At 41.9% G+C, this 21611-nt stretch overlaps 1 pseudogene; it reads left to right on the forward strand.

Moving 5' to 3' along the window:
* Positions 1-2845: 2845 nt before the first annotated feature.
* Positions 2846-3779, forward strand: LOC138820352 (insulin-like growth factor-binding protein 3 pseudogene; annotated as a pseudogene).
* The last annotated feature ends 17832 nt before the right edge of the window (positions 3780-21611 follow it).

Genomic DNA, 21611 nt, shown 5'->3' on the forward strand with positions numbered 1-21611 from the left:
TTGGGGGGGGGGTTCCGGTTGTCAGCTTGAACTATGGGCCTGGGCGCTATCTCTCAGCTCTTCAGCTCAAGGCTAGTGCTCTACCACTTGAGCCACAGCGCCACTTCTGGCTTATTTTCTTTTTGCTTATGTGGTGCTGAGGAATCGAACCCAGGGCCTCATGCATGCAAGGCAAGCACTCTACCACTGAGCCACCTTCCCAGCCCCCAAATTATATACTTTGTTTCAGTAATTCAATGACAAATCATCAAAGGCATATCTTGAATTTTTCTTTTTTTTTAATGGAAATGGGAATATACACTGAGTGCATCAGGGAGTAGGTGATAGTTTGGATGCTGAGTTGTGGAATACACTCCTGGGCATGGGTGTCACTTGCCTCTGAGAACTTGTGTGAGGATGCGTCTCCACACACAGCTTCACAAAACAATGCCCATAACTTGTATGATGTCATAGCCATCTTTCCATAGCAGCAAATAGGTGTCAGGCACTGATCCTTCTCTGAGGTGGACTAAGCAACACAGAAAGGCACAAAGAACTAGAGGAAATGACTGCTAGACACCAGACACCAGCTTCAAGAGCTGTCCTGACCAGAAGCTAGGATAAATTGAGCTGGAGAAGGCTGATCCCCAGACAAGGCTCCTGAGCACTAAGGACCAGGCACTATTATAGGTGTTGGAGAAACAATTGAATGTGGTTCTCTCCTCATAAATTTCATGCTCAAAAGAAAACCAGAAATCATAATGATAATTTCTATAAATCAGAGACATGACATTGGTAGTTTGGTGGCAACAACTTCAAAGTGGGTATGTGAGGACATATCCCTGAGGAGGAGATAGTTAATCTGACAGCCATCATCCGTGCAATTAACTAGAAGCAGATACTCCAGGCAGTAGGAACAGCAAGTACATCCCTCAGTGATGGGAAAGGACATAACTTGCTTCAGAAAAGGAAAACATCACTGATGTGCTTGCTTGTGAAGTAAGAAAAAAAAGCACAACAAAGAAAAAAAGTCAGACATGAAGATCGGAATAAATTATATAGATACTGGATGCTGCTGGTTACAAGAAAAAAAAATCTGTTATTCTAAATCTGACATGACCCACTGGAACCAAAGTGCTCAAATAGTAGCTAGACACATCTGATTCACCTAGAGAATACTTTTAACATGTGATTCTAGCCAGGCTCTGGTGGCTCACAACTGGAATGTAAGCTACTCGGGAGGCTGATATCTGAGGATCAGGTTTGAAGCAAGCCCAAAGAGGAAATTTGGAAAGACTAATCTCCAATTAACCACCAAAATTATGGACATGAAGCTGTGGTTCAACTGCTAGAGGACTAGCCTTGAGAAAAAATTAAGGGACAAAACCCAGGCTTTAGGTCCAAATCCCTGGACTTCAGAAATCAAAGAAGTCAACAAATAAAATTTGGTGCTCAGTCGATCATCACTTAGCATTCTACTTCAATGTATTTGGTATGAGCCTAGGAAGTTACATCCTTAGCAAATGCTCTCCCCTCATATTCTGCTTCATTACCAGTATTCAAATCCCTGGTATTACCAAAGTCTCCTCCCAGTTAGCATAGCAGTCTACCACTGGGAATTAATAGATATATTTTTATTAATCATAATCTATCCAGACACATCAAATGAGTAATAGCCACATTCCATTATTCTGAATGTTTTTGCTCCCCCTTTGAGTTAATAAGCCTTACCATTAAAAACTATAGAATACTTATTAAATTAAATCAACAGTCATCATTCTCCCACCCAATCTTATAACCTAAGTTATGTGGGGTTTTTTTGTTTCTTTGATGTTGGTGCCCTGTATCTTGTCTATACATTTCTCTAGCTTTGGGAGGTGAAGGGAAAAAAACCAAATGCTTAACTAGGGATACAGTTTGACCCATTTTAACAATGAGATCAAGACACTATGTTCAAAAACGAACTGTACAATTTAGGCAGGGAGTGTGAGGGGGGATGGAGAGGAGTAGTTGTGGAGGTGGAAGGGTAGGGATGGTAGGGAAAAAACAAAGGAGAAGGTAACAATGCTTGAGAGGAAATGAACACATTACCTACCTTATGTAAATGTAACCCCTTTGTACATTATTTTTACAATAAAAAACATATTAAAAAAGATGAAAAGAACCAGAAATAAAACTACATACTTACAATCATCTGATATTCGGCAAAAGAGCGAAAGATGTAATGTGAAAAAAAAAAAAAAAACATAGCCTTGCCGGATGCCCTTGGCTCATGCCTTTAATCCTAGCTACTCAGAGGCTGAGATCTGAGGATGGTTGTTGAAAGCCAGCAGGGCCAGGGAAGTCAGTGAGACTCTTAGCTCCAATAAACCACAAGAAAATGGGAAGTGGAACTGTGGTTTAAGAACTAGCCTGAAGATGAAATGCTGAGGGGTAGCTCCAAGGCCCAGAATTCAAGCCCCACGACCGACACACACACACACACACACTGACACACACATACACACACACACACACACACACACACACACACACACACACACACACACACACACACACACACACACCACACTTACACACGCATCATAGCTTCTTCAACTAATGGTGTTGGGAAAACTGGACATCCATAGGCAGAAAACTAGAAGTGGATCTCTGCTTCCACTAACATCAAGTCAAAATGGATTAACTACATTAAAATCAGCCAAACTACTATAAGACAGAATAAGGGTGACATTAGAACTTATAGGTACTGAGGTGCGAGCTGGGCAGCTGCACGCCTAGCAGTTGCACTCCAGATCCCGCAATCTCGCACTGCGTGCCTCGACCTGATAACCGCTTACTCCAGTTGGCCCCTGCAACAGGCTCCATGCATTGGGCACACCCCGCGCTCTGGGCAGCTCTGCTCACCGCACTGGCCCTGCTCCATGGGCCGCCGGTGACGCGGCCCCTTAGTGCGCTGAGAGCCCTGTGATGCGAACTCCCTGGCCCAGTGCATGCCTCCGCCTGCCACACCCACGTGTGCAGAGCTGGTGCGCGAGCCAGGCTGTGGCTGCTGCTTGAACTGAGCGCTGCGCGAGGGCCAGCTATGTCATGTCTACTCCGAATGCTGCAACTTGGGGCTCAGCTGCCAGCTGCCACGGGCCGAGCCACGCCTCCTGCAGGCGCTGCTGGAGGCCGGGGGTTCTGCGCCAATGCCAGCGTCCCCTGGCCGCCTGAGCACCAACCTGCTGCCGGTGCCCTCTGCCTCAGGAAATGCTAGTGAGTCGGAGGAGGACCGAGGCACGGGGAGCATGGAGAGCCATGCCCCGCCCAGCACACATAGGGTGTCTGACTCCAAGTATCATTCCATTCATTCATATCTAGACACCATCAAGAAAGGTCACGTGAAGGACAGCCAGCGCTACAAAGTCGACTATGAGTCCCAGAGCACGGACACCCAGAACTTCTCCTCAGAGTCCAAACGGGAGACAGAATATGGTCCCTGCCTTAGAGAGATGGAAGATACCCTGAATCACCTGAAGTTCCTCAATGTGCTGAGTCCTAGGGGTGTGCACATCCCCAACTGCGACAAGAAAGGACTTTATAAGAAGAAGCATTGTTGCCCCTCCAAAGGCAGAAAGCGGGGCTTCTGCTGGTGCGTGGACAAGTATGGTCAGCCCCTCCCAGGCTGGGACAGCAAGGGCATGCACGACATGCACTGCTTCGGCATGCAGAGCCAGTAAACCCCACTGCATCAGTTAAATTGGAGCTCCAATACGCTTTACTTTGCACAAAACACTGCCACGGACAGAAAAACACCTGGCTACAGCTTCAACTTATATTTCTTTTTGTGATGAACTGGTTTTTTGTGTGTATTTTTTTTTAAAGAAAACCAAAGTTTAGACAGATTTTTGAAATGTCTATTGTTCCTTTAAATGGTAAACTTGAGCATCTTTTCAGTTTTCAATAGTCAGAAAAGAAAATTAATTTCTCTGTTTCTTTCTGTAAAAATAACTGATACTCCTGCCCAAAGCAGCGGACTTGATCCCCTTCTAGAATCCTCTCCACATCTGCCCACTGGAACACCTGACCTTCTGCCCCCCTCACTTCAGTGGCTATTGTAGAAGACACCTCCTCGTTGCCCTCCACCCTGCTCAGGCCTCATGGAGAACAGGAAAGTCAGAAACTCCAGTAACCTGGCCATCTCTACCATACACGAGACCCCTGGCCATCCTGGACCTAACTTTGATTCCAAGGCTTGGAACCCTGGACGACAAAGCTTCTTCATTTTCTGCAAGTGACCTGATCTGCTTGGAAAATACTAGAGAGATTGAGGTGGAATCTTAACTGACCAAGAAAGTTCTATAAAACTGACCAAAAAGTTCTAGCACATTCTGGGAAACTTGTAAATGCAGATCTTTCTGACCTCCCTCCATCAGGCAGCTTTTCAAGGATGGAGCCCAGTGGAAGGCCGAGGGTTGCCTTGGCTGTGGTCCAGCAAGGCATGGGGAAGGCTGGGAATGTACCCACACCTCACAGGCCTCACCAGTAATGGAGTAATCACTCTGGAGACAACAATAACAACAAAATGTTTTCTAAATTAACTCATAGTTTGGGGTTGAGGATACTAAGCTATTTAAAGGCAAAAGTTTATTTTCACCCCTCATCTTTATTCTTGACCTAACAAAACAATGGTGTTTAATGTTATCTAAACAGGAAAGATGAACAGCTTGTTGAGAGAGCCTCATAGGGACACTGGGAACACATAGAGAATAACTTGTGTTCGTTGAACTTGGAGTCCAACTTATACTTTATAATTCACACATATATGCAGAGAGAGAGATATGTTCTCAATGGTTAACATTGTATACAGCATAGCCCCATTATAACAAGATCCATACTAGATAATCCTAGATAGTGTTATAGATACTAGAAGGTGTAACTATGGCCGTGACACGGAGAGGACACTCAGTCCAGGCTGGGCTTTTCTATCCCCAAGGCCAAACCCATGGCAGTGTTTGGGGTGTGGCGATTGTCCTGCCCTACACTGCTCTCCTTAAGAACAAAAACAGGTCTCAAGACAGTCTGCCTACCTATTACAAGCTTTCCTTTATTTTTTAAATTTTTTTTGGTGGGGAAAGTATTTTTGAAAAGTTTTGTCTTGCGATGTATTTATAAAAGCAAATAATGTTTTTACCATTAATACAATAATTAAAAAAAAAGAACTTATAGGTACTGGCAGGAACTTCCTGAATAGAATCCCAGGGGCACAACAGATAGGAAAGAGATACAACAAATGGGACTACATCAAAGGAAAAAACCTACACAGGCTAGGGAAATAGGCAGTAAACTAAAAAGACAGCCAACAAATTGGGAAAGATTTTTACCTGCAATACATCAGACAAAGGGCTAATTTTCAATGTATACATGGATCTCAGGAAACTACCCCTCCCAAAACTAATAAACCAACCACCAAATGGGCAGAGGATCTAAGGAGAGACTTCTCAGAAGAAGAGGGAAAAATGGCAAAGAAACATATCAGAAAAGGTTCATCATCCCTGGCCATGAAGAAAATATAAATCAAAGTAATCTTGAGATACCATCTTACCCAAATATCTTGAATTCAGGCAACAAATGTTGGTGGGGAAGTGGAGAAACTGGAAAATGGCAAGGACATTTGCACAACCATGTTCCTTGCTGCTCAATTCACAGTGACAAGAAATGTACACAACGCAGATGCCCCACAATAAATGAATGGAACCAATAATTATGCTATCTATATACAATGAAATTTTACAGAGCCATTAGAAAGGATTAAATAATGTCATTTGCAGGGAAATGGATGACACTAGAATAAATCATGTTAAGAAAGTTAAGCCAACATCAAATTGACAAATGGTACATGTTCCCCTGATATGTGGAAGAAAGGTTTAAAACACAATGGGATTTGACATACTGTGCAGGACTCTAGGCATCATATACAGTAAGAACAGAAGAGGAAGCCTTTGGAGAAAATAACCAAGTTGTAATACCCAAGCACCATTTCTATATAATACTATATATATATATATACTGAATTGAATTGCAATGATAAGGAAACAAAGGATCTTTTCTTAACTTGTCTTTTCATTTTCTGATGAGTCTGTATTCTTCACCTAATATACACGGAAGATGGGGGAAGGGCACAGAATTAGTGGGAACTGGGTGAAAAATTGCAGCAGCAGAGCCCTCTGGCTGTACTGGACATTGATGAAAGTGAACCATGCAAGTCGAGGGTCAAGATGGGAGGGAGGGTATGGAAGAGAATGGGGGAACAGATAAGATTATGTAAAAGGAAGGAAATGTACTAATTACCTGACATACAGAAAGGTAACCCTGCTCTATATCACAGCTAAAACAATTTTTTTTAAAGAAGAGAGTTCCCAAATGAGAACATATGAGAATAGGAAAATACAGAGCAGATAATTCATTTTTATGTCCTTGGTACCTGACAGTTTCAATCAGTAGCTATTGTCCTACCCACTGAGTCATACCTCTAAACCCAAATGTCCTTACAATATTCAAATTTTTCATTCATTTCTTCATATTTTCTATTTACTTTTTGTGGTGTGTTTGTGTTTGTGTGTGTGTGTGTGTGTGTGTGTGTGTGTGTGTGTGTGTGTGTGTGAGTGTGTGTGTATAAGAAATGGAGTTTGATCGCAGGATCTAGGTGCTATCCCTGAGTTTCTTTTTTGCTCAAGAGTACACTCTACCACTTGAGCCAAAGCTTCACATCTGGTTTTCTTGAACAGTTTATGGGAGATAATGGATTCATAGAGACATTTTTGCACCTCTAGATTCAAATCATCATCTTCAGATCTTAACCTCTGCAGTAGGTAGTATTATAGGCATGAGTCAAGGCTTATGGCTTATGAATTGTTGTCCCTTTTTAAAAAAGCTGGTGCCAGTGGCTCATGCCTGTAATCGTAGCACCACAGGAGGCTGAGATCTGATAACTGAGGTTTAAATACAACCTGGGTAAGAAAGTCTGTGAGAGTATTATCTCATAAACTGGTTAGCAAGAAACCAGAAGGGGCACTGGCTCAAAATGGTAGAGTGATAGCCTTGAGCACAAAAGAACAGGGACTGCCGCCAGGCCCTGAGTTCAAGCCACACATATAAAAAATGTAAAAAAAAATTGCAATCACTTGTAATCTCAACATCCTCAATTGGTAGTTCATTTAAAATTAATTTGCATCTCACTTTGTACGTACTTGAGAGGGAACTAAACATTTTTCAAAAAATGAGCAGCTGGGTTCAGTTGGCTCATGCCTGTAATCCTACCTTTTCAAGAGGCTGAGAAATGAATATGGTGGCTTAAAGACAGCCTGGGCAGAGAAGTTCCCATGAGACTGCTATTTCCAATTATCCACTACAAAACAAGAAATGGCACTGTGGTTTAAACTGGTATGGTAGAGCAAAAGAATTCTGGGACAATACTCATGGCCTGTGTTCAAGTCCCATGTCTGAAGGAAAAATAGAAATCAAGGCTGGGAATTTGGCTCAGTGCTAGAGTGCTTGCCTTGCATGTTGAAACTTTGGGTTCAATTCCTCAATACCACATAAGCAGAAAAAGCCAGAAGTGACATTGTTGCTCAAGTGGTAGAGTGCTAGCCTTAAGGTAAAGAGCTAAGGGACAGTGCCCAGGCCAGGGTCCAAGATCCATGGTGGATAAAAAACAAACAAACAAAGATAGTTCAAACATTTAAATGATGTGCGCGATAGACTATACACTAAAGATGAAAGATTAAATTAATGAATTAATAATTAAAATGATCAACATTATTTCGATTTTGTAAGTGGTGAATATAGCAGAAAAAGTGATAAGAAATAATGATTCATTTCTAACCACTCATATTGTTTTAAACTCATTTACTACTTTAAAACTAAAGGGGCACATTAGTATCATTTTACAGAAAAACAAAAGTTGTACATGTATTTCAGCCTGAATTCCACATTTTATAATTTTCCTTTTAGTAAACAATCAGTATCTTTTCATATAAAATACCTGTAATCCCTTTATTTAGTACTTATCATTCCAGTATTTGATTATATCATAATTCCTCCCTTACTTCTTTTCTTCATATCCTTTCTTCCTTTCTATACTAGCAGTTAAATTAAGGGCTTCATGCACTTAAAGGTAGGTCCTCTAAAAGGTGAGGCACATGCCGGCTGTTTTTGCTTTAGACACTTTTGTTTTTGTTGGTCATGTGCCTTGAACTCTGGGCCTGGAGACTGTCCTTGCAATTTTCAGCTCAAGGCAAGTGCTCTACTGTTTGAGCCTCAGTGTCACTTCTGATTTTCTGGTGGTTTAATGGAAATAAGAGTCTCACAGACTTTCCTGCCAAGACTGGCTTTGAACTGTGATCTTCAGATCTCAGCCTCCTGAGTAGCTAAGATTACAGGCATGAGGCACCTGCACCCAGCTCTGATTTAGCCTTATTTTTTTTGGGGGGGGGGCTGAACTCTGGGCCTGGCCACTGTCCCTCAGCTCTTCAGCTCAAGGCTAGCACTCTACCACTTGAGCCACAGTTACACTTCCGGCTTTTTTTTTATTCTGCTTATGTAGTGCTGAGGAATCGAACACAGGGCCTCATGCATGCAAGGCAAGAGCTCTAACACTGAACCACCTTCCCAGCCCTACTTTATCCATTTTTATGGCAGGGTTTTCTCTTTATGACCAGGCCAGCATGGTCCACAATCCTTCTTTTTACCTTTTCTGAGTAGAGGAAATATAAAGCACAAAGCATTGGGTTCAGATATTGATTGAGATCCAAAATTTTGAATGTTTCCCTGGGCTAGGGTCAAATCATAATCCTCTCTGTATCAGTCAAGACCCAGCAGCTAGCATTTCAAGTATGAGCTCCCATGCATGGCTCAAATTTCTGACAACTAAAACATATGAACAAAGTTTTAATAATTTTAAATGTTGAATTTGAGGACAACGAGTGTTTTTAATTGCCTAGTTTCAAATTTCATCAAAAAACCCAAATATTAACTTTTGATTTCCTAGATTAAATAAGTAGATCAACTTTTAAAACCAACTATTTTAAGAAAAAAGGCTAGGGATGGAAAGTTTGCTCAGTGGTAGAGCGCTTGGCTTACATGCCTGAGGTCCTGGGTTTGATTCCTCAGCACCACATAAGCAAAAATAAAAAAGCCAGAAATGGCACTGTGGCTCAAGTGGTAGAGTGCTAGCCTTGAGCTGAAGAGCTGATGGACAACACCCAGGCCCAGAGTTCAGGCCCCAGACTAGACCGCCCACCCAAAAAAAGGCTAAACAGTAATCATTCCTACCCCCCAATGTCGATGGCAAAACAGTCTATATGCACAGGAGTGAAAGCCAGGCTGTAGGCAATCACACCATCCATGCTCTTATATCTGATTTGCTTTGGAAACAGGATTATTCTTCCATTCTACTTTCTACAAAGATGCATGATTAGCAAGCATGATTTAGAATGAGAGTGGCCTCATACTTCATGTTCCAAGTAGGAGTCTTGCATTCTGTATATCACTCCCATAAATCTACATACTGGACTTGGCTGTATTGTTTCAATGTTGTCTTTTTGTAGTCTTCTATATTGTATTGAACCCTTATACTTAAACTCAGAACTTCTCTTTCTCCTATTATTGCTATTGTTTCCCTTATTGTTAGCACATGTAAACTTGGGAAATAATGAACAGCACGTACACTCACAAAAAGAATGTTCTGAGAATCTTCTTCCCATTTAAAATTCGCCTTAATTTACAGAGAACTTAAAAAGTTTGAACTCAATGTACTCATGTATAATGTATTTTTAAGCAATATAAATTTCATATTTTCTCTTTACTAAGTTGTCTCTGAAACACGTGTTACCTCAGGTCCAAAGGTGTCCTAGTGTTATTTCAGTGAAGCCAGAAAACATTCATTATACCTCAAGCAGCACCATCGATTGTTACTGGAAGTAACCGTTACTGGATATGAAAACTGAAACCAGGAGGGGAATGGAACATAGAGGAATAACAAAGTTCAATTACCTTGTATTTCCTTTTTACTGTACAAGAAAAGTATCCCAAGGTTTGAAGGAAACTCTGTCCCTGGGTTTTCCGAGTGTGCTCTTTACTCATATAAATTTTTTCTCTAAACTTCTACTTCAGAATATTACAAAAGGAAATAATGTACCATTTGAAGGCCAGCATAGAACAAAAGGAAATAACATTGTTTTAAAAGTGTTCTCCTGCAAAGGAACAAAGACATGGAGGTTTTAAAGTGACTTATGGATGGATATTTCACCCCTGAGATGATTCTCTTGATGCAGGAGTCAGTTATCAATTCCTTGGGTCTGGTCCTGAGTTCTACAGAGCAAGGAGGATTCCAAAAAAGCAGGATGCATTGAGTATGATCAGCAAAAGGAGCCTCTTCTCTGACCAGTACTCCTTTAAGGAGGGTCCCAAAGAAATATCTGGGATTTTTGTTTGTTTGTTTAGTTTGTGATGGTTCTGGGGCTTGAACTCAGAGGCTGGATCCTGTCCCTGAACAGTTGTCTTTCCTGCCCACCTGCCCCCAAAGCTAGTACTCTACTGCTTGAGCCAAAACTCCACTTCTGGTTTTTTGGTGTTTAATTTGCGATAAGATTTTGACAGACTCTCCTGCCTGGTTTGGCTTTGAATTAAGATAGTAAGAAAGCTAAGTGGTATTAATTGTATAGTCTTCTCTTTTGAAACGAGAAATATTAGATGAAGTTTATTGTAAAGCTAATATTTGACAATTTTTAAAGGAAGAGAATATGTCTAGCAAAGAAGGCATAACTTAAATAACTCAGCAAAAGTAGGTGCACTGCATCATTTTGAAATTCTTTTTTCTGCTTGGGAAGATTATTGATCTTGTCCTTCCTTTTGGGGAAACTTAAGGTAATATTTGCACTTTTTGTTGGTTGTGGGGCTTGATCTCTGATCTTGGGCGCACTGCCTCAGGTCTTCAGCTCAAGTTGAGTGCTCTACCGCTTAAGCTACACCACCACTTCAGGCTTTCAGGTGGTTAATTGAAGATAAGTGTCTCATGAACATTCCTGACCAGGCTGGCTTAGAATCACAATATTTTGGTCTCAACCTCCTGACTAGCTAGGATTACAGGGGTGAACCACCAGAGCCTAGGTCATATCTGCGTTTATGTGCACTGAATGACACTATGTAGTCAAATATTGGAAATTTGAATCAAATGATGGCATTGCAGCTTTTCAGAAAACTTGAGGTAACAATAAATATGTCCTCTTTTTCCATGTTGTTTCATTAATGACTCATGAGCTATGGGACCCTTAAATTAGCATTCTCTCCCATCTGTGTAGGTGTATTTAGTATCAGGAAATGTTCATAGAGAAATATAGAAAGACTGAAATTTTTAGAAAGCAAAGAAGGTGAGAAAAAACAACACAGAAGGAGACACATTTATTACACACAGATTACAAGTAGCCTAAGAGATTTAGAATGCTAAAGGTAATGAGGAATAAGTCTAGTTGATAACTATTTGTTCAATAACCAAAAGTGGTTTTCTAAAACAGTTTCTGGTATACCGTAGTTACTAACATTTATTACTTAACTCTGGTGTTCCTTCTCTTTTGTCACAACTGTTAATTTGCCTCTGCCATTTTGGTGCCATAAATGACCAAAAATATTTCCAAATCTCACTTAGATTATCCTTCTCATTGTGATTAGCAGTGATCATTCAAAAACCTGGAATTTTTGAATATCCAGAATTAATCTTCACCGGACATCTAAGCACATTCAAGCCATTAATTTCTGTGACCTAATGAACAAAACTTTTTTTTTTTCAACACAATATCCTAATAAAAGTAAAGTACATGAATTAGGGACTATTGTCAGGTGTCAGTATGGCAGGAGCAATTATATATTCCAAGTATAGGTTCCTTATTTTGTATTTACTAACTAAATGTTTTTTGTGTTTTTTTGTTTTTTGGTTTTTTTTTCTTTTTTGCTAGTCAAGGGGCTTAGACTCAGTGCTTGGGAATAATTCCTGAATTTTTTTTTTTTTGCTCAAGTCTATCACTCTACCACTTGAGGCACAGCGCGACTTCCAATGGTTTTCTGTTTATGTGGTACTGAGGAAATGAACTCAGGGTTTCATGCATGCTAGGCAATCACCATATCATGAAGCCACATTCCCAGAGCCATAATGACTTTCTTAAGTTGTCATTATATTTTCATTCCATAACCATAATATTGGCCAGGTGCTGGAAAATGTAGAAAAGAATACAATAAAATAAATCCAGTAAGGCTAGATGGACAATGAATAATCCTCACAGTCTAGCAAGGGCACAGAAGGCTTATTTCATGGAGATGTATCAACACTCTGAGTGAGACCGCTCCTGACCCACAGCCCACCTCCAGAACCAGAATGAGTAGGCCATCTTGGGTTCCAGCCACCAGGGGACGTTGGGCCACTTCATATAGCACCCATTCAACTAGTTCCTGAGAGAGAGAATGAGAGAGAAAGAGAGAAAGAGAGAGAGAGAGAAAGAGAGAGAGAGAACCAGAATTACAGTTAAATCTGGTGCCAGAGGCTTAGAAATCTAATCCTAACTAAACAGGAAGCTGAGATATGAGGATCATGGTTCATAGACAGCACAGGCAGGAACAGCTGTGATAATCTTATTCCAAAGAACCACCAGAAAAGTGGAAGGGGCACTGTGGGTTCAAGTGATAGAGTGCTAGCCTTGAGCTGAGGAGCTCAGGAACTGTGGCTAATCCTAGAGATCAAGACCCACGACAGAAAAGAAGTGGAGTTCCCACCATAAGAAGTGGACTGAATATCACCCATTGTCCTAAGGAGCATGGTAGAGAAGTCAGGCCAAGCTTCCTGTGAACTTGAGGTCATAAGTAGGTCACCTGGCTTCTCTGTGCTTCAGTTTCCCCAGCTTCAAAACTGAACAAAGTGAAGGATCCTCTTCCTCATGGGGATAGGGTAATAATGAAAGAGAGCCAAGTTTCAGTTCATAATCCCACACCTGATGCACGATGAATAACAGGCCCCATCTGAGCTCTTTCTGGTATCTTCCTGTCATAAGCTCACAGAATTGCCAAAACCTTATGTGAAGGCCCCTCCCTCTCTGCCTAGCCATTCTCTAGTGATCTCTCTGTATAAATCCCTTGTCTCCTCACAACTATCCTGTGAGGAGAATGAAGTCCAATGGTTGAGGCCCTACCAAGAGCTTCACATGTGGTCAAGAATCCACTGCTGTGGATTCTTGGGATAATCCATCTAAACCAACGACTGAGCATGGTGCCACATGTCTACCATCCCAACTAGAGAGGAGCAGGCCTGGTAGAGCATATCTTTCACAGGAGGAATGCAATCCATCCCAGCCTGAGCAAATATTTAGTTTCTATCTCAGAAATGCTCAAGGCAGAAAGGTGGCTCATCAGAGCCGGGAGAGGAAACAAGCAGGGGGGTCATGGTGCCCCCAGAGGAGTGTTTGACCCGGATTGAGTTGGTGTTGGGGTAGCCACTCACCTGTGCTGCTGAGAGAAACTGTTGGCAGCTGCTCCAAGTGGGGCAGCAGCGATGGCAGCATCATTGCGGACACATGGGCCCAGAGCAGATGACTAGGGGAAGGGACCAGGTTGGGATTTATACCTGTTGGCAGCACGCCATTGCCTGAGGTTTGAAACGTGGCACCACATGAAGGGAGGGAAGGGGCCGGGTGGGGGTGGGAGAATCAATTTCTTACTATACTCCAAAGTCACCTAGAGTCTCTTCCTCACCACTTAGCCACCTCTACCTTTTTCAACTACTGTTAGTGGTGTAAACAAACAGAGGGAATCCCAGTGCTACCTGGCAGCATGGAATGTGGGCGTGGCCAGCATTCTTGTATCCCATTGGTCAGAAAGATACAAGAAAGAATGGGGGTGTGGCCAGAATCCTGTGAAGCAAGCAGAATTGCTGAGTGTCAACAGTCCATACTGGGGCAATTTGAGCTGACAGGTTGTTCCAAAGACTTGAGAACAAGCCCCAGGTTTTAACAAACTAAAAACAGATTAACATGCAGATGGCAGTATGCTAATAAATATATATCTAAATAGAATTCCAGAGATGTCTATACATTATTCAGTTATATAGACTATATTCCTTCCAAATCCCAAGTATTCATTATACATCCATGTAATTAATGTTATTGTTAAAATCCTTAAACTATTAAAGAAAGCACTCACTATCCTGAAATTATTGTGTTCCTGTAAATAATAATATTCTTTTAATGCTTCATAAATACTAAATAAAATCAACCAGACTTCTGAAATGATGCTTTTTAATTTTATAGGATCATCATGCACGATGAACTCATTCAACTGTGACATTGACAAAATTCCAATGTTGTTCCTTTGGATGGGAGCCAGTTTCTTAGTATCACCTGCCATTGGTTGGTGTCAGGACGGAGATTCGAAATGAGGGCCTATGTTGCCACGTGGATAAAGGTTCCTTGATAGTCTGTCAGCCTTCAGCAGTGCAAGGTGAAGTACCCTTTGCAACAGTGTCATTCAGACCCAGAAGTGTCACTGCAAAGGAAGAAAACATAAAAGGCCACATTTTTTCTATGCATTGTTTTTCTTGTAAGACCTGGGGTTCTAGGATCACAGGAGCACCTGCGTGTCCAGTGGCTTCACCACATCCTAGTATGATCGAAGCTGAGGTGGACTTGCCATGACCTGAGTTTAAGCCTCATGCTGAGAAAAAAAAATAGCTCCCTGGCTTGCAATTCACACAGTTTATTCTTACAGGCTTTGGATTTGAACTCAGGATCTGGGTAAATCTGCAGCAATGTGGATAAACGGGAAGGAAGGTCACCTTACATGAAGATAAAAATGTCAGGCCTGTTCACTAGTCCTGAATTCAAGACCCAGCCCTGGAAAAAATACTATTTATATGTATTGTAAAGATAGGATTTATACTTACCCATACATACATGTTTCATGTGTTCCTTGCATCTTTTGTTTTATTCATTTATTTACCATTGATTTTACTATGATAAAACCCATTCTGTTTATTACATTGATGACAACCTATCACAGAACATCTAGATCTGTAGAAATGTTCTCCATCATGCCTGACTTCCAGGATTCTCAGAGAAAAGGAAATTATGTTTCACACTCTCCTTCTTACTCCACGATCCACTTGTTGGTAGTGCTGGGATCTGAACTCTGGGGAGAGCAAAACCAATTGGCCAATCAGTCAAGGTGATCATACAAACCTGTGAGCAACTAAGGAGTGTGGCCAATCCCAGAATCTGACATTGATCCCCAGGGTGGTCTACTATAGTCGGAAATTCATAATTTAAACATAGGATCTATATTGACATACATGTGTGGACAGCATCTTGTGTTAAGTGCAATTATTTTCCTTAGTTTGTCTCTAATTCATGGAGGTATTGTGTATTTTAATAAATATGGTGACAGGTATAACTGTCCTGACATGGATGACAACCTGTTCCCATGGTTACTGGGTTGTCTATGCATTCTCCATCGTATTTGAGACCCAGGACTCTCACAGGAGAGGATAAAAGGCACAACAACTGGCTTCTGATATCAGGATGAATCTTTTGTCAGTGCTGGGATTTGAGCTCAGGTCTGGGTAACTCTGTTGCACTGTCGGGGAAGAGGAAGCTCACCATCTTTGAAGACTAGAATGTCAGGCCTTGTGCAGGGCCTGATTTGAAGCTCCAGCACTGAACAAAATAACAAGCCATCCTTTTTTAAAAGTAGGATTTCTCTTTACCTACAGGTGTGGTATGCATCTTGCATTTAATGTAGTTATTCATTCTATTTTGTGTATTATTCATGGAGGTATTGTGTATTTTATTGCATATGGTGACAGATATAACAGTGCTGACATGGATGACAACTTATTCCCATGGTAAGAGTTGCCAATATAGCATTCTCGATCCTCGATGAGACCCAGGGTATTCACAGGACAGGAAAACATGTGCCACCATAGCCTTCTCACATCAGAATGAATCTTTTGGTAGTGCTGAAATTTCAACTCAAAGCCTAACAGACCCAATTGGTGAATGGGTCATGGTGAGCATACCAGGCTGTGAGCCACTAAGGAACTAGGCCATTCCTGGGACCTGAGATGGAACCCAGGTGGAGGCCAATATAGTCATAAATTCATAATTAAAGAGTGAATATATATTTCCAAACATGAGTGGGAGGCCTCTTGCTTTTGGAGTAGTCATTCTCTTTGTTTTGTGTCTTATTCGTTGATGTATTGTGTATTTCCTTGAGTATAGTATGACAGATACAACTGTGGTGAACTGGATGACAATCTATTCCCATCAGTATAGAGTCCCATATACATTCTCCTTCCTAGCTGAGACCCAGAACTTGCACAGTACAGGAAAACAGGTGCAACGACTGGCTTCTCACATCAGGGTGAATTTTTGGCAGTGCTGGGATTCGAACTTTGAGCCTAGGAGGCCCAACCGCCCAATGGGTCCACGTGATCACACCAGAATGTGAGCCACTAAAGAGCTGGGCCGTTTCCAGGAACTATGATCAAGCCCCAGGGAGGCCAAAATAGTCCTCAATGATCATTGAAACATGGGATGTATATTCACATCCGTGTGTGGAATTCATTGTGCATTGAGTGTAGTTATTCTCTTTATTTTGTATGCTATTCATGGGAGTGTTGTGTATTTTCTGGAGTATATGATGACAGGTATAACTGGGCTGACATGAATAACAACTTATTCCCATGGCCACAGGGTAGCCCGTGCATTCTCCATCCTCGCTGAGATACAGGACTTTCAAAGGAAAGAAAATAAGTGCAACGAGTGACTTCTGACATCAAGATGAATCTTTTGGCAGGGCGGGGAATCTGAACTCGGGACCTAGCAGGACCAAGTGGCGAATGGGTCCACATGAGCACACCAGCCTTTGGGACCTGCGATTGAGCCCCTGCCCCTGAGGGGACAGTGGGGAGCACAACAGTCATCCATTCATAAGCTGAAGGTACTATGCAAATAAGTACACATTTGTATAGATTAGGAGAGTTGGTAACCTGTGGTAGAATCCAATCTGTGTGACTAACAATTCTTGGATATTTCCTGATGCCTCCATTTCATGACTGTGATGATTATTGTCATGCTTCATCAACTTCTTTACAAATAATCGATACCCCATGAGTCTTGCCTATAATTTCCTACTTGCATCATGCACGAAATACTCATTCAAGGATGAGATAGATCACATTCCATGACTCATCCCAGGTCCAGAAACGAGTATCTCAGGATCTCCAGGCATTCCCTCGGCATAGGGGGGCTGAATTCATGCCTCAGGCCTGGAAAAGATATTCGTTATATACTTTTCTTTTCTTTTGTTCTTTTTTTTTTTTTTTGGGTCCACTCATAAGCCTGAACACTGGGTCAGGGTGTTGTCCCTCAGATATTCATCTCAAGGCTAGTGCTGTACCTCTTGAGCCACAGCGCCACTGCCAGCTTTTTTTCTGCTTATGTGCTTCTGAGGAATCCAGCCCATGGCCTCATGCATGCAAGGCAAGGGCTCTACCACTGAGCCACCTTCCCAGCCATCCTTATATATATGTTAAAGATAGGATTTATACTTCCATACAGATGGTCAGGTCATATTGTTTTTGCTATGGTTATTTATTTTATTTATTGTGTCATTCATTTATTTAGAATTTATTTTATTGACTCTGATGACACCTATACCATTTATTACATTGTTTACATCCTATCACACAACATCTAGATGTTAGATGTGTTCTCCATCATGCCTGGCAGTGCCAGGATCTGAGCTTTGTGCCTAGCAGGCCCAATTTATGATTGGGTGAGTTTGAACATGGCAGCCTCTAGCCAATGAAGATGTCAGGTGGTTCCCAGGCTCAGAGATTGACCCAATTTATGATTGGGTGAGTTTGAACATGGCAGCCTCTAGCCAATGCAGATGTCAGGTGGTTCCCAGGCTCAGAGATTGACCCCCAGGTTTGGCCAAAACAGCGATACATGGATAGACAGATGAAGGAATACAAATAAATATATATATATATATATATATATATATATTGATAAAGAGTTCTACAATCATCTCTCTATGATAGAATGACACCTACTATGTTCCTACCAACTCTTAAGTATTTATTATACTGCCATTGAAGGAATATTATTCTTTTCATGCTTAATAAACTAATAATTAAGCTCATTCAGCATTCCAGGATTATTGCATCCAATTTTAGCTTAGACCGATGTTTAAACTACTCTTTCAATCAGTATTCGTATGCATAGGAATGAGTCTCTTGTGATCTCCAGCGATTGATGTCAAGACTGCGATTTGAACCCAGGGCCTATGTTGACAGGTTGGTCTATGGCTTCACTGATAGCTCACCAGCCACCAGAAATGGCAGGTCAGGTCCACATTGCAGCTTTGTCATTTGGACCCAGGATGGTCACTGTCCAAAGGAAAATATCGTAAAACCCCAGCTCTCTGCAGCTCACCAATTTTTGTGCTTTCCAAATTGTGTTTCTTCCTGAAAGCACTCTGGGCCCAGGATCCAAGTATTGGCTATGGGTCCAGAGACTGCACCCCAGCCAAGGGAGATCCAAGCTGAAGTAGAATTTCCACGACCTGTGTTCAAACCCCATGCTTGTCCAAAAAAACAATATATGTATGTATGTATGTATGTATATATATATATATATATATAAATACATATATATATACATATTATATATATACATATATATACATATTATATATATATACATATTATATATACATATTATATATATATATATATATATAATTTCACTACATTAAAAAGATAAAGCTCCCTGGTTTGGAATTTCTTCCAGTTTTTTTTTTTCTAGCCAGGGATTTGAACTCAGGGTCTTGGTAAATCTGTAGCAAAATGAATGAAGAGTTGTCATTACTTGCGTTCAAACCCCATGCCAACCAAAAATGAAAAACTACGCCACTGACCTCGGCAAGCGGAGATAGTTGTGGAGATGGGAGGGAAGGATGGTAGGGGAAAAACACAGGAGGAGTAAACAATGCTCAATAGGAATTATTCTCATTACCTTGCTCCTGGAAGTGTAACCCCACTGTAGAATATTTTTACAAAAAAAAACATACAAAAAAGAGAAACAATGTAGTTCTTAGAGAAGCACTTTGCAGGTAAGGGAAGGATGTTTGAATAGCTGTAAAAAACTCTACACTGCTTTTTTTAAATGTTCAGTATGGAACAGAATAAACATAACTGCTTCCATCAAAAAAATTAAGTCACTGTCTTGGAACTGGGGCCACTATTTCTGCCATTGCTAGTGTTTGAACTCACCATCTAAGAAACTCTTTTGCACCATGGGTGAAGGCGAAGCTCATTGTCCTTGAGGAAAAGAAAATCAGGAAAATGTTCCCAGGGCCTGAATGAAGGCCCTGCAATGGGAAAAATATTTCTATACAAATGTAATAAATGGAAGCATTTGTCCCAGTCTTCACATGTTTAGAGTCTCTCCTACATGTGAGGTTTGAGTTCAAACCCAAGATGGGCAAAAAAAAAAATGAGCCTGGTGAGACATATTCTTCTGGGACTCAGAGGAGGGCCAAGGTTATAGATAAGAAGTAGGTTAGAGGGCAGGTGCTGGTGGCTCACCCCTGTAATCTACTCAAGAGGAAGAGATCTGAAGATCCCAACTGTAGAAGGGAAGGAAAGATTTGCTCCAGGAAGTGATATAGCCAGTGCCAAAATTCCACAGTAGTTCTAATATGTGGGTACAAGACAGAGAGCCTCAGACAGAAGGTATAGCATGGGCAAAGGTCCTGAGGTGTGCTGTAGAGCAGGTGGTCTGAGTGGTATGAAGGTTCTATGGCTTCAGAAAAGTCTAGTAGGAAATTCAAGGCTGGGTCAATGTTGACTTGAATCACAGGGCAGAGGGTGGGGTTCCAGAATAGCGCCCAGGGGGAAGATTAACTTGGCTTTTCGCCAGGGACCCAAAGACATTTCCTGTGGTTGGAAACCTGTTTTTACAGCTCCTGACCCTTAGGCCTCCTTTGCATGGAAGAGTCAGGGCAAATGCAGGGAAGAACTCTTGCTTCAGAAAAGCTTCTAGCCCAGGGAAGGTGGCTCAGTCGTAGAGTGCTTGCCTTGCATGCATGAGGCCCTGGGTTCGATTCCTCAGCACCACATAAGCAAAAAGAAAAAAGCCGGAAGTGGCACTGTGGCTCAAATGGTAGAGTGCTAGCCTTGAGCTGAAGAGCTGAGGGACAGCGCCCAGGCCCAGAGTTCAGGCCCACGACTGGACCCAAAAAAAAAAAAAAAAAAAAAAAAAAAAAAAAAAAGAAAGAAAAGCTTCTAGCCCAATGCCACCAGTGGCTCAACCCCTGTAAATCCTAGCTATTCAGGAGACTAAGATAGAGATTGAGGGTCAAGCCTGCTCAGGAGAGGAAAGTTAATGATACTCTTCTTGCTGATTATCTACCAAAATCCAGAATAGGAGCTGTGGCTCAAATGCTAAAGTGGTAACCTTGAAGGAAAAGTTTAGATACCAGAGCCCAGACCCTGATTTCAAGCCCCAATACTAGCAGAGGAAAATTAAAGAAAAGATTTCAGGAGCTCCTAGTCCACTGTGGTGTAAGGCCAGATCATCCAGGCAGAGGTGGCTCACGCCTGTCCTCCTAGCTTCTCAGGAGGCTGAGATGTGAGGATCATGTTTGAAAGCGAGCCCAGGCAGGAATGTCTGGGAGACTCTGATGTCCAAGAAACCTACAGAAAATCGGAAGTTGCTCTGTGGCTCAAGTGGTAAGGTGAAGAGCTGGAGGACAGCGCCCAGTCCCAGAGTTCAAGCCCCATGACCAACACCTGGCCTGCTTAGACCTTACTATTTAGCTCTAGGCAGAGTTCTTTCTAGTGGGCCCCTGAGGGTCCCCTAATGTCTAGATGTCCTATAAGTCTTGGTAGCAGCCTCTTTCTAGGCCATTGCCTACAGAGCAGGCCACACTACCAGAGAAGTATTGAGCCTTGAGGCATGAAGATCATCAGAATGGCATCTGTCATGGGTGCAATGTGCATCAGAGCAGTAAATTACTTTCTCAGACCACAGTTCTGGCCCAGGAGGGGCAGGAGCTACAAGATGTCACACCAGATAATGCCCAGTCATACGAGTATCACAAGAGTGCAAATTTGTTAGTCAGACCTTGGGCAGGTGTTGAGTTAGGTTCATGAAAGTATTGTAGGCTCAGGAATGCACAGCCAACTGACTGCTACTTTTAGCAGTCACTATCCCAGGAGTCTCAGGGCTCGCTCCCCTACTTTCCTCACCAGTGCTTTGGGAAGGGGGGCAGATGAAGGTCTGCAATCATGGGCCGACTACCAAGGAGCAATCCTATTGTACTTCCCTTAATCCTGTAGCTCCATGTTGACATCGAGGGGCAGGTTCCATGGAACTTACTGCCATGGCCCAAACCCCTCAGCCCAAGAAGGACTTAGGGAGAAACCACTTGATCTGCTTTGAGAGTTTACTGTAACTATGACTAAGGACTGACCCCAATTGTAGCTCAGTTCATACAGGTCGAAATTAATGCCCCAAAACCTTGAGGTACTGGCCATACCAATC

Source organism: Dipodomys merriami, unplaced genomic scaffold (assembly GCF_024711535.1).
Source record: "Dipodomys merriami isolate MVZ:Mamm:240054 unplaced genomic scaffold, mDipMer1.0.p SCAF_866, whole genome shotgun sequence".
Lineage (NCBI taxonomy): Eukaryota > Metazoa > Chordata > Mammalia > Rodentia > Heteromyidae > Dipodomys > Dipodomys merriami.